Here is a 12,500-nt window from a genome sequence, read left to right on the forward strand (position 1 = left end):
TGTTGGCTCTGAGGGCTGAGTGGTGTTGTGTTCCTGTGTGTGAGCAGTGCTGTTGGCTCTGAGGGCTGAGTGGTGTTGTGTTCCTGTGTGTGAGCAGTGCTGTTGGCTCTGAGGGCTGAGTGGTGTTGTGTTCCTGTGTGTGAGCAGTGCTGTTGGCTCTGAGGGCTGAGTGGTGTTGTGTTCCTGTGTGTGAGCAGTGCTGTTGGCTCTGAGGGCTGAGTGGTGTTGTGTTCCTGTGTGTGAGCAGTGCTGTTGGCTCTGGAGGGCTGAGTGGTGTTGTGTTCTGTGTGTGAGCAGTGCTGTTGGCTCTGAGGGCTGAGTGGTGTTGTGTTCCTGTGTGTGAGCAGTGCTGTTGGCTCTGAGGGCTGAGTGGTGTTGTGTTCCTGTGTGTGAGCAGTGCTGTTGGCTCTGAGGGCTGAGTGGTGTTGTGTTCCTGTGTGTGAGCAGTGCTGTTGGCTCTGAGGGCTGAGTGGTGTTGTGTTCCTGTGTGTGAGCAGTGCTGTTGGCTCTGAGGGCTGAGTGGTGTTGTGTTCCTGTGTGTGAGCAGTGCTGTTGGCTCTGAGGGCTGAGTGGTGTTGTGTTCCTGTGTGTGAGCAGTGCTGTTGGCTCTGAGGGCTGAGTGGTGTTGTGTTCCTGTGTGTGAGCAGTGATGTTGGCTCTGAGGGCTGAGTGGTGTTGTGTTCCTGTGAGGGCTGTGAGTTGTGTTCAGTGCTGTTGGCTCTGAGGGCTGAGGTGGTGTTCCTGTGTTCCTGTGTGTGAGCAGTGCTGTTGGCTCTGAGGGCTGAGTGGTGTTGTGTTCCTGTGTGTGAGCAGTGCTGTTGGCTCTGAGGGCTGAGTGGTGTTGTGTTCCTGTGTGTGAGCAGTGCTGTTGGCTCTGAGGGCTGAGTGGTGTTGTGTTCCTGTGTGTGAGCAGTGATGTTGGCTCTGAGGGCTGAGTGGTGTTGTGTTCCTGTGTGTGAGCAGTGATGTTGGCTCTGAGGGCTGAGTGGTGTTGTGTTCCTGAGCAGTGTGTGAGGGCAGTGGTGTTGTGTTCCTGTGTGTGAGCAGTGATGTTGGCTCTGAGGGCTGAGTGGTGTTGTGTTCCTGTGTGTGAGCAGGGCTGAGTGGTGTTGTGTTCCTGCTGTTGGCTCTGAGGGCTGAGTGGTGTTGTGTTCCTGTGTGTGAGCAGTGCTGTTGGCTCTGAGGGCTGAGTGGTGTTGTGTTCCTGTGTGTGAGCAGTGCTGTTGGCTCTGAGGGCTGAGTGGTGTTGTGTTCCTGTGTGTGAGCAGTGCTGTTGGCTCTGAGGGCTGAGTGGTGTTGTGTTCCTGTGTGTGAGCAGTGATGTTGGCTCTGAGGGCTGAGTGGTGTTGTGTTCCTGTGTGTGAGCAGTGATGTTGGCTCTGAGGGCTGAGTGGTGTTGTGTTCCTGTGTGAGCAGTGCTGAGCAGTGGTGTTGGCTCTGATGGGGGCTGAGTGGTGTTGTGTTCCTGTGTGTGAGCAGTGCTGTTGGCTCTGAGGGCTGAGTGGTGTTGTGTTCCTGTGTGTGAGCAGTGCTGTTGGCTCTGAGGGCTCCTGTGTGTGAGCAGTGCTGTTGGCTCTGAGGGCTGAGTGGTGTTGTGTTCCTGTGTGTGAGCAGTGCTGTTGGCTCTGAGGGCTGAGTGGTGTTGTGTTCCTGTGTGTGAGCAGTGATGTTGGCTCTGAGGGCTGAGTGGTGTTGTGTTCCTGTGTGTGAGCAGTGCTGTTGGCTCTGAGGGCTGAGTGGTGTTGTGTTCCTGTGTGTGAGCAGTGCTGTTGGCTCTGAGGGCTGAGTGGTGTTGTGTTCCTGTGTGTGAGCAGTGCTGTTGGCTCTGAGGGCTGAGTGGTGTTGTGTTCCTGTGTGTGAGCAGTGCTGTTGGCTCTGAGGGCTGAGTGGTGTTGTGTTCCTGTGTGTGAGCAGTGCTGTTGGCTCTGAGGGCTGAGTGGTGTTGTGTTCCTGTGTGTGAGCAGTGATGTTGGCTCTGAGGGCTGAGTGGTGTTGTGTTCCTGTGTGTGAGCAGTGCTGTTGGCTCTGAGGGCTGAGTGGTGTTGTGTTCCTGTGTGTGAGCAGTGATGTTGGCTCTGAGGGCTGAGTGGTGTTGTGTTCCTGTGTGTGAGCAGTGCTGGGCTTGGCCTGTGTGTGAGCAGTGAGGGCTCTGAGGGCTGAGTGTTGTGTTCCTGTGTGTGAGCAGTGCTGTTGGCTCTGAGGGCTGAGTGGTGTTGTGTTCCTGTGTGTGAGCAGTGCTGTTGGCTCTGAGGGCTGAGTGGTGTTGTGTTCCTGTGTGTGAGCAGTGAGTTGGCTGGCTTGGCCTGTGTGTGAGCTGAGTTGGCTGAGGGCTGAGTGTTGTGTTCCTGTGTGTGAGCAGTGCTGTTGGCTCTGAGGGCTGAGTGGTGTTGTGTTCCTGTGTGTGAGCAGTGCTGTTGGCTCTGAGGGCTGAGTGGTGTTGTGTTCCTGTGTGGCAGTGCTGTTGGCTCTGAGGGCTGAGTGGTGTTGTGTTCCTGTGTGAGCAGTGCTGTTGGCTCTGAGGGCTGAGTGGTGTGGAGCAGTGCTGTTGGCTGAGGCTGAGTGGTGTTGTGTTCCTGTGTGTGAGCAGTGCTGTTGGCTCTGAGGGCTGGTGGTGTTGTGTTCCTGTGTGTGAGCAGTGCTGTTGGCTCTGAGGGCTGAGTGGTGTGTGTGTTCCTGTGTGTGTTGTGTTCCTGTGTGAGCAGTGCTGTTGGCTCTGAGGGCTGAGTGGTGTTGTGTTCCTGTGTGAGCAGTGCTGTTGGCTCTGAGGGCTGAGTGGTGTTGTGTTCCTGTGTGTGAGCAGTGCTGTTGGCTCTGAGGGCTGAGTGGTGTTGTGTTCCTGTGTGTGAGCAGTGCTGTTGGCTCTGAGGGCTGAGTGGTGTTGTGTTCCTGTGTGTGAGCAGTGCTGTTGGCTCTGAGGGCTGAGTGGTGTTGTGTTCCTGTGTGTGAGCAGTGCTGTTGGCTCTGAGGGCTGAGTGGTGTTGTGTTCCTGTGTGTGAGCAGTGCTGTTGGCTCTGAGGGCTGAGTGGTGTTGTGTTCCTGTGTGTGAGCAGTGCTGTTGGCTCTGAGGGCTGAGTGGTGTTGTGTTCCTGTGTGTGAGCAGTGCTGTTGGCTCTGAGGGCTGAGTGGTGTTGTGTTCCTGTGTGTGAGCAGTGCTGTTGGCTCTGAGGGCTGAGTGGTGTTGTGTTCCTGTGTGTGAGCAGTGATGTTGGCTCTGAGGGCTGAGTGGTGTTGTGTTCCAGTGTGTGGCTCTGAGCAGTGATGTTGGCTGATGTTGGCTCTGAGGGCTGAGTGGTGTTGTGTTCCTGTGTGTGAGCAGTGCTGTTGGCTCTGAGGGCTGAGTGGTGTTGTGTTCCTGTGTGTGAGCAGTGCTGTTGGCTCTGAGGGCTGAGTGGTGTTGTGTTCCTGTGTGTGGTGTTGTGTTCCTGAGCAGTGCTGTTGGCTCTGAGGGCTGAGTGGTGTTGTGTTCCTGTGTGTGAGCAGTGCTGTTGGCTCTGAGGGCTGAGTGGTGTTGTGTTCCTGTGTGTGAGCAGTGCTGTTGGCTCTGAGGGCTGAGTGGTGTTGTGTTCCTGTGTGTGAGCAGTGCTGTTGGCTCTGAGGGCTGAGTGGTGTTGTGTTCCTGTGTGTGAGCAGTGCTGTTGGCTCTGAGGGCTGAGTGGTGTTGTGTTCCTGTGTGTGAGCAGTGCTGTTGGCTCTGAGGGCTGAGTGGTGTTGTGTTCCTGTGTGTGAGCAGTGATGTTGGCTCTGAGGGCTGAGTGGTGTTGTGTTCCTGTGTGTGAGCAGTGATGTTGGCTCTGAGGGCTGAGTGGTGTTGTGTTCCTGTGTGTGAGCAGTGCTGTTGGCTCTGAGGGCTGAGTGGTGTGGTGTTGAGCAGTGCTGTTCCTGTGTGTGAGCAGTGCTGTTGGCTCTGAGGGCTGAGTGGTGTTGTGTTCCTGTGTGTGAGCAGTGCTGTTGGCTCTGAGGGCTGAGTGGTGTTGTGTTCCTGTGTGTGAGCAGTGCTGTTGGCTCTGAGGGCTGAGTGGTGTTGTGTTCCTGTGTGTGAGCAGTGCTGTTGGCTCTGAGGGCTGAGTGGTGTTGTGTTCCTGTGTGTGAGCAGTGAGTTGGCAGGGCTGAGTGGTGTTGTGTTCCTGTGTGTGAGGGCTGTTGGCTCTGAGGGCTGGTGTTGTGTTCCTGTGTGTGAGCAGTGCTGTTGGCTCTGAGGGCTGAGTGGTGTTGTGTTCCTGTGTGTGAGCAGTGCTGTTGGCTCTGAGGGCTGAGTGGTGTTGTGTTCCTGTGTGTGAGCAGTGCTGTTGGCTCTGAGGGCTGAGTGGTGTTGTGTTCCTGTGTGTGAGCAGTGCTGTTGGCTCTGAGGGCTGAGTGGTGTTGTGTTCCTGTGTGTGAGCAGTGCTGTTGGCTCTGAGGGCTGAGTGGTGTTGTGTTCCTGTGTGTGAGCAGTGCTGTTGGCTCTGAGGGCTGAGTGGTGTTGTGTTCCTGTGTGTGAGCAGTGCTGTTGGCTCTGAGGGCTGAGTGGTGTTGTGTTCCTGTGTGTGAGCAGTGCTGTTGGCTCTGAGGGCTGAGTGGTGTTGTGTTCCTGTGTGTGAGCAGTGATGTTGGCTCTGAGGGCTGAGTGGTGTTGTGTTCCTGTGTGTGAGCAGTGCTGTTGGCTCTGAGGGCTGAGTGGTGTTGTGTTCCTGTGTGTGAGCAGTGCTGTTGGCTCTGAGGGCTGAGTGGTGTTGTGTTCCTGTGTGTGAGCAGTGCTGTTGGCTCTGAGGGCTGAGTGGTGTTGTGTTCCTGTGTGTGAGCAGTGATGTTGGCTCTGAGGGCTGAGTGGTGTTGTGTTCCTGTGTGTGAGCAGTGCTGTTGGCTCTGAGGGCTGAGTGGTGTTGTGTTCCTGTGTGTGAGCAGTGCTGTTGGCTCTGAGGGCTGTTGGCTCTGAGTGGTGTTGTGTTCCTGTGTGTGAGCAGTGCTGTTGGCTCTGAGGGCTGAGTGGTGTTGTGTTCCTGTGTGTGAGCAGTGCTGTTGGCTCTGAGGGCTGAGTGGTGTTGTGTTCCTGTGTGTGAGCAGTGCTGTTGGCTCTGAGGGCTGAGTGGTGTTGTGTTCCTGTGTGTGAGCAGTGCTGTTGGCTCTGAGGGCTGAGTGGTGTTGTGTTCCTGTGTGTGAGCAGTGATGTTGGCTCTGAGGGCTGAGTGGTGTTGTGTTCCTGTGTGTGAGCAGTGCTGTTGGCTCTGAGGGCTGAGTGGTGTTGTGTTCCTGTGTGTGAGCAGTGCTGTTGGCTCTGAGGGCTGAGTGGTGTTGTGTTCCTGTGTGTGAGCAGTGCTGTTGGCTCTGTGTGTGAGCAGTGCTGCTGAGGGCTGGTGGTGTGTGTTCCTGTGTGTGAGCAGTGCTGTTGGCTCTGAGGGCTGAGTGGTGTTGTGTTCCTGTGTGTGAGCAGTGCTGTTGGCTCTGAGGGCTGAGTGGTGTTGTGTTCCTGTGTGTGAGCAGTGCTGTTGGCTCTGAGGGCTGAGTGGTGTTGTGTTCCTGTGTGTGAGCAGTGCTGTTGGCTCTGAGGGCTGAGTGGTGTTGTGTTCCTGTGTGTGAGCAGTGCTGTTGGCTCTGAGGGCTGGTGTGGTGTTGTGTTCCTGTGTGTGTGCAGTGCAGTGCTGTTGGCTCTGAGGGCTGAGTGGTGTTGTGTTCCTGTGTGTGAGCAGTGCTGTTGGCTCTGAGGGCTGAGTGGTGTTGTGTTCCTGTGTGAGAGTGATGTTGGCTCTGAGGGCTGATGGTGTTGTGTTCCTGTGTGTGAGCAGTGAGTTGGCTCTGAGGGCTGAGTGGTGTGTGTTCCTGTGTGTGAGCAGTGCTGTTGGCTCTGAGGGCTGAGTGGTGTTGTGTTCCTGTGTGTGAGCAGTGATGTTGGCTCTGAGGGCTGAGTGGTGTTGTGTTCCTGTGTGTGAGCAGTGCTGTTGGCTCTGAGGGCTGAGTGGTGTTGTGTTCCTGTGTGTGAGCAGTGCTGTTGGCTCTGAGGGCTGAGTGGTGTTGTGTTCCTGTGTGTGAGCAGTGCTGTTGGCTCTGAGGGCTGAGTGGTGTTGTGTTCCTGTGTGTGAGCAGTGCTGTTGGCTGAGGGCTGAGTGGTGTTGTGTTCTGTGTGTGAGCAGTGCTGTTGGCTCTGAGGGCTGAGTGGTGTTGTGTTCCTGTGTGTGAGCAGTGCTGTTGGCTCTGAGGGCTGAGTGGTGTTGTGTTCCTGTGTGTGAGCAGTGCTGTTGGCTCTGAGGGCTGAGTGGTGTTGTGTTCCTGTGTGTGAGCAGTGCTGTTGGCTCTGAGGGCTGAGTGGTGTTGTGTTCCTGTGTGTGAGCAGTGCTGTTGGCTCTGAGGGCTGAGTGGTGTTGTGTTCCTGTGTGTGAGCAGTGCTGTTGGCTCTGAGGGCTGAGTGGTGTTGTGTTCCTGTGTGTGAGCAGTGCTGTTGGCTCTGAGGGCTGAGTGGTGTTGTGTTCCTGTGTGTGAGCAGTGCTGTTGGCTCTGAGGGCTGAGTGGTGTTGTGTTCCTGTGTGTGAGCAGTGCTGTTGGCTCTGAGGGCTGAGTGGTGTTGTGTTCCTGTGTGTGAGGGCAGTGCTGTGCTGTTGGCTCTGAGGGCTGAGTGGTGTTGTGTTCCTGTGTGTGAGCAGTGCTGTTGGCTCTGAGGGCTGAGTGGTGTTGTGTTCCTGTGTGTGAGCAGTGCTGTTGGCTCTGAGGGCTGAGTGGTGTTGTGTTCCTGTGTGTGAGCAGTGCTGTTGGCTCTGAGGGCTGAGTGGTGTTGTGTTCCTGTGTGTGAGCAGTGATGTTGGCTCTGAGGGCTGAGTGGTGTTGTGTTCCTGTGTGTGAGCAGTGATGTTGGCTCTGAGGGCTGAGTGGTGTTGTGTTCCTGTGTGTGAGCAGTGCTGTTGGCTCTGAGGGCTGAGTGGTGTTGTGTTCCTGTGTGTGAGCAGTGATGTTGGCTCTGAGGGCTGAGTGGTGTTGTGTTCCTGTGTGTGAGCAGTGATGTTGGCTCTGAGGGCTGAGTGGTGTTGTGTTCCTGTGTGTGAGCAGTGCTGTTGGCTCTGAGGGCTGAGTGGTGTTGTGTTCCTGTGTGTGAGCAGTGATGTTGGCTCTGAGGGCTGAGTGGTGTTGTGTTCCTGTGTGTGAGCAGTGATGTTGGCTCTGAGGGCTGAGTGGTGTTGTGTTCCTGTGTGTGAGCAGTGATGTTGGCTCTGAGGGCTGAGTGGTGTTGTGTTCCTGTGTGTGAGCAGTGCTGTTGGCTCTGAGGGCTGAGTGGTGTTGTGTTCCTGTGTGTGAGCAGTGCTGTTGGCTCTGAGGGCTGAGTGGTGTTGTGTTCCTGTGTGTGAGCAGTGCTGTTGGCTCTGAGGGCTGAGTGGTGTTGTGTTCCTGTGTGTGAGCAGTGCTGTTGGCTCTGAGGGCTGAGTGGTGTTGTGTTCCTGTGTGTGAGCAGTGCTGTTGGCTCTGAGGGCTGAGTGGTGTTGTGTTCCTGTGTGTGAGCAGTGCTGTTGGCTCTGAGGGCTGAGTGGTGTTGTGTTCCTGTGTGTGAGCAGTGCTGTTGGCTCTGAGGGCTGAGTGGTGTTGTGTTCCTGTGTGTGAGCAGTGCTGTTGGCTCTGAGGGCTGAGTGGTGTTGTGTTCCAGGATGCAGGATGTTTCTGTCTCTTTGTTTGTGTTTTATTCTCTGTTGGTGAACGTTTGTTTCACTAATCCCTGGGTGTGTGTGTGTTGACCCAATCATGAACCCTGATCAAAGAAGATTGCACACACACTCACTCAGTACAATTCTAAGCTCATTGGGCTCTGGAAAAGACAGCATATTTCAACAAGGCTCAGGGAAGAGGCGATAAAGACAGAGAGAGGGATAGTGAAGGAAAGGGAGAGATAATGAAGGAACAGGAGAGATAGTGAAGGAAAGGGAAACAGAGTGAAGGAAGGGAGAGATAGTGAAGGAAGGGAGAGATAATGAAGGACGGGGAGAGATAATGTAGGACGGGGAGAGATAGTAAAGGAAGGGGAGAGAGTGAAGAGGGGGAAATATAGTGAAGTAAGGGGAGAGATAATGAAGGAAAGGGAAACAGTGAAGGAAGGGGAGAGATAATGAAGGACGGGGAGAGATAGTGAAGGAAGGGAAGAGATAGTGAAGTAAGGGAGAGATAATGAGGGAACAGGAGAGATAATAAAGAAAGGGGAGAGATAGTAAATTAAGGGGAAAATGAGACAGAGAGGAATTTAGGGTCAGTCTAACTTTTATGTTGCTGTGCTTGTCTTTGCCCCCCTTTTAGTGCATGCCTGAATTTCAGACCTACTTCTTACATCCATACCTTACAGTATCATTATTTTTTATGTTTTACCAATCACTTGACTAAGGTGACAAAGACAGGAAGAGAGAGAGACAGAGAGAGAGGGAGAGAGAGTGTGATTGAGAGAAAAGTGGGAGAGGGAGAGAGGTGGTTGATTGAGAGAGAGATGTGATAGAGAGAGAGAGAGAGAGAGAGAGAGAGAGAGAGAGAGAGAGAGAGAGAGAGAGAGAGAGGGCTGAGAGAGAGAGAGAGAGAGAGAGAGAGAGAGAGAGAGAGAGAGAGAGAGAATGTGTGTGTGTGTGATTGAGAGAGTGGGACAGAGGTGGGAGTGGGAGAGGAAGAGAGAGAATGTGATTGAGAAAGAGAGCGTGGGAGAGGGAGAGAGAGTGTGATTGAGAAAGAGAGCGTGGGAGAGGGAGAGAGAGAGTGTGATTGAAGGAGGGAGTGACATAAAGAGGGAGAGAACGATGGAGGGAAGAACAGAAATAGAGGGATGGAATGCGTTGTCTGTGTGCTGATGATCGACAACCGAATCACAGAAGGTGTACTTCTGCTGCAAAGACACACACACACACACAAACACATGCACTCATACACAAACACACACAGACACTCACCCACACACCAGCCAGACTTTGACCGCAGTTAGGCTCTCCTGCCCACTGTCTCATTCATCTTTCATTAGCCACCCTAACATAGGAGAAACACTGTCTGCCTCCCCTCTCTCTCACACACACTCTCTCCTTCTGTCTGTCTCTCTCTCACTCTCTCTCTCCCTCTCTCCTTCTGTCTCTCTCTCTCTCGCTCTCTCTCTCTCCCTCTCTCATTCCGTCTCTCTCTCCGCCCTCTCTCTCTCACACACTCTCTCTCTCCCTCTCTCCTTCTGTCTCTCTCTCCACCTCTTTCTCTCCACGCCTCCACCTCTCAATCTCTTGATCTTGATCACTCTCATACTGACATTTATTTTTTCCCTCCCTCCCTCCCTCCCTCCCTTACCTCCCTCCCTCCCTCCCTTTAGTCTCCATACTCATCCCTCCCCCTCTTTAGTCTCCATACTCATCCCTCCCTCATTTTAGTCTCCATACTCGTCCCTCCCTCATTTTAGTCTCCATACTCGTCCCTCCCTCCCTTTAGTCTCCATACGCATCCCTCCCTCCCTTTAGTCTCCATACTCATCCCTCCCTCATTTTAGTCTCCATACTCATCCCTCCCTCCCTTTAGTCTCCATACTCATCCCTCCCTTTAGTCTCCATACTCATCCCTCCCTCATTTTAGTCTCCATACTCGTCCCTCCCTCATTTTAGTCTCCATACTCATCCCTCCCTCCCTTTAGTCTCCATACTCATCCCTCCCTTTAGTCTCCATACTCATCCCTCCCTTTGTCTCCATACTCATCCCTCCCCTTTGGTCTCCATACTCATCCCTCCCTCCCTTTAGTCTCCATACTCATCCCTCCCTCCTTTAGTCTCCATACTCATCCCTCCCTTTAGTCTCCATACTCATCCCTCCCTTTGGTCTCCATACTCATCCCTCCCTCCCTTTAGTCTCCATACTGTCCCTCCCTCCCTTTAGACTCCATACTCATCCCTCCCTCCCTTTAGTCTCCATACTCATCCCTCCCTTTAGTCTCCATACTCATCCCTCTCTTTAGTCTCCATACTCATCCCTCCCTTTAGTCTCCATACTCATCCCTCCCTTTAGTCTCCATACTCATCCCTCCCTTTAGTCTCCATACTCATCCCTCCCCTTTAGTCTCCATACTCATCTCTCTCCCTCCCTTTGGTCTCGATACTCATCCCTCCCTCCCTTTAGTCTCCATACTCATCCCTCCCTTTGGTCTCCATACTCATCCCTCCCTCCCTTTAGTCTCCATACTGTCCCTCCCTCCCTTTAGACTCCATACTCACCCTCCCTCCCTTTAGTCTCCATACTCATCCCTCCCTTTAGTCTCCATACTCATCCCTCTTTTAGTCTCCATACTCATCCCTCCCTTTAGTCTCCATACTCATCCCTCCCTTTAGTCTCCATACTCATCCCTCCCTTTAGTCTCCATACTCATCCCTCCCTTTAGTCTCCATACTGTCTCTCCCTCCCTTGGTCTCGATACTCATCCCTCCCTCCCGTTAGTCTCCATACTCATCCCTCCCTTTAGTCTCCATACTCATCCTTCCTCTCTCTCTCTCTTTCTCTTTCCCTCCTCTCCTCCTATCTCTCCTTATCTCTTACCTATCTCTCTCTCCGCTCTCTCTCTCCCTCTCCTCCTCTCTCTCTTTATCTCTTACCTATCTCTCTCTCTCTCCTCCTCTCTCTCTCTCTCTCTCTCTCTCTCTCTCTCTCTCTCTCTCTCTCTCTCTCTCTCCTCTCTCTCTTTATCTCTTACCTATCTCTCAATACTCATCCCTCCCTCCCTTTAGTCTCCATACTCATCCCTCTCTTCCTTTAGTCTCCATACTCCCTCCCTTCCTCCCTCCCTTTAGTCTCCATACTCATCCCTCCCCTCTTTAGTCTCCATACTCATCCCTCCCCTCATTTTAGTCTCCATACTCGTCCCTCCCTCATTTTAGTCTCCATACTGCCTCCCTCCCTTTAGTCTCCATACGCATCCCTCCCTCCCTTTAGTCTCCATACTCATCCCTCCCTCATTTTAGTCTCCATACTCATCCCTCCCTCCCTTTAGTCTCCATACTCATCCCTCCCTCCCTTTAGTCTCCATACTCATCCCTCCCTTTAGTCTCCATACTCATCCCTCCCTTTGGTCTCCATACTCATCCCTCCCTCCCTTTAGTCTCCATACTCTCCCTCCCTCCCTTTAGACTCCATACTCATCCCTCCCTCCCTTTAGTCTCCATACTCATCCCTCCCTTTAGTCTCCATACTCATCCCTCTCTTTAGTCTCCATACTCATCCCTCCCTTTAGTCTCCATACTCATCCCTCCCTTTAGTCTCCATACTCATCCCTCCCTTTAGTCTCCATACTCATCCCTCCCCTTTTTAGTCTCCATACTCGTCTTCTCCCTCCCTTTGGTCTCCATACTCATCCCTCCCTCCCTTTAGTCTCCATACTCATCCCTCCCTTTGGTCTCCATACTCATCCCTCCCTCCCTTTAGTCTCCATACTCATCCCTCCCTCCCTTTAGACTCCATACTGTCCCTCCCTCCCTTTAGTCTCCATACTCATCCCTCCCTTTAGTCTCCATACTCATCCCTCTCTTTAGTCTCCATACTCATCCCTCCCTTTAGTCTCCATACTCATCCCTCCCTTTAGTCTCCATACTCATCCCTCCCTTTAGTCTCCATACTCATCCCTCCCTTTAGTCTCCATACTGTTCTCCTCCCTTTGGTCTCGATACTCATCCCTCCCTCCCTTTAGTCTCCATACTCATCCTCCCTTTAGTCTCCATACTCGTCCTTCCCTCTCTCTCTTCTCTTTCCCTCTCTCCTCCTATCTCTCCTTATCTCTTACCTATCTCCTCTCTCCGCTCTCTCTCTCCCTCTCCTCCTCTCTCTTTATCTCTTACCTATCTCTCTCTCTCCCTCTCTCTCTCTCTCTCTCTCTCTCTTTATCTCTTACCTATCTCTCTCAATACTCATCCCTCCCTCCCTTTAGTCTCCATACTCATCCCTCTCTTCCTTTAGTCTCCATACTCGTCCTTCCTCCCTCCCTTTAGTCTCCATACTCATCCCTCCCCCTCTTTAGTCTCCATACTCATCCCTCCCTCATTTTAGTCTCCATACTGTCCCTCCCTCATTTTAGTCTCCATACTCGTCCCTCCCTCCCTTTAGTCTCCATACGCATCCCTCCCTCCCTTTAGTCTCCATACTCATCCCTCCCTTTTTAGTCTCCATACTCATCCCTCCCTCCCTTTAGTCTCCATACTCAGTCTCCATACTCATCCCTCCCTTTAGTCTCCATACTCATCCCTCCCTTTGTCTCCATACTCATCCCTCCCTTTGGTCTCCATACTCATCCCTCCCTCCCTTTAGTATCTACTCATCCCTCCCTCCCTTTAGTCTCCATACTCATCCCTCCCTTTAGTCTCCATACTCATCCCTCCCTTTGGTCTCCATACTCATCCCTCCCTCCCTTTAGTCTCCATACTGTCCCTCCCTCCCTTTAGACTCCATACTCATCCCTCCCTCCCTTTAGTCTCCATACTCATCCCTCCCTTTAGTCTCCATACTCATCCCTCTCTTTAGTCTCCATACTCATCCCTCCCTTTAGTCTCCATACTCATCCCTCC

The 12,500-nt window shown here is 53.0% G+C and overlaps 1 protein-coding gene across 1 annotated transcript in view; it reads left to right on the plus strand.

Annotated features, from left to right (window-relative positions):
- Positions 1-12,500, plus strand: part of LOC124044151 (cystathionine beta-synthase-like) — an 882,911-nt gene that overhangs the window by 7,945 nt on the left and 862,466 nt on the right. The window lies entirely within an intron of this gene.

This window comes from Oncorhynchus gorbuscha, linkage group LG09, assembly GCF_021184085.1.
Source record: "Oncorhynchus gorbuscha isolate QuinsamMale2020 ecotype Even-year linkage group LG09, OgorEven_v1.0, whole genome shotgun sequence".
Classification (NCBI taxonomy): domain Eukaryota; kingdom Metazoa; phylum Chordata; class Actinopteri; order Salmoniformes; family Salmonidae; genus Oncorhynchus; species Oncorhynchus gorbuscha.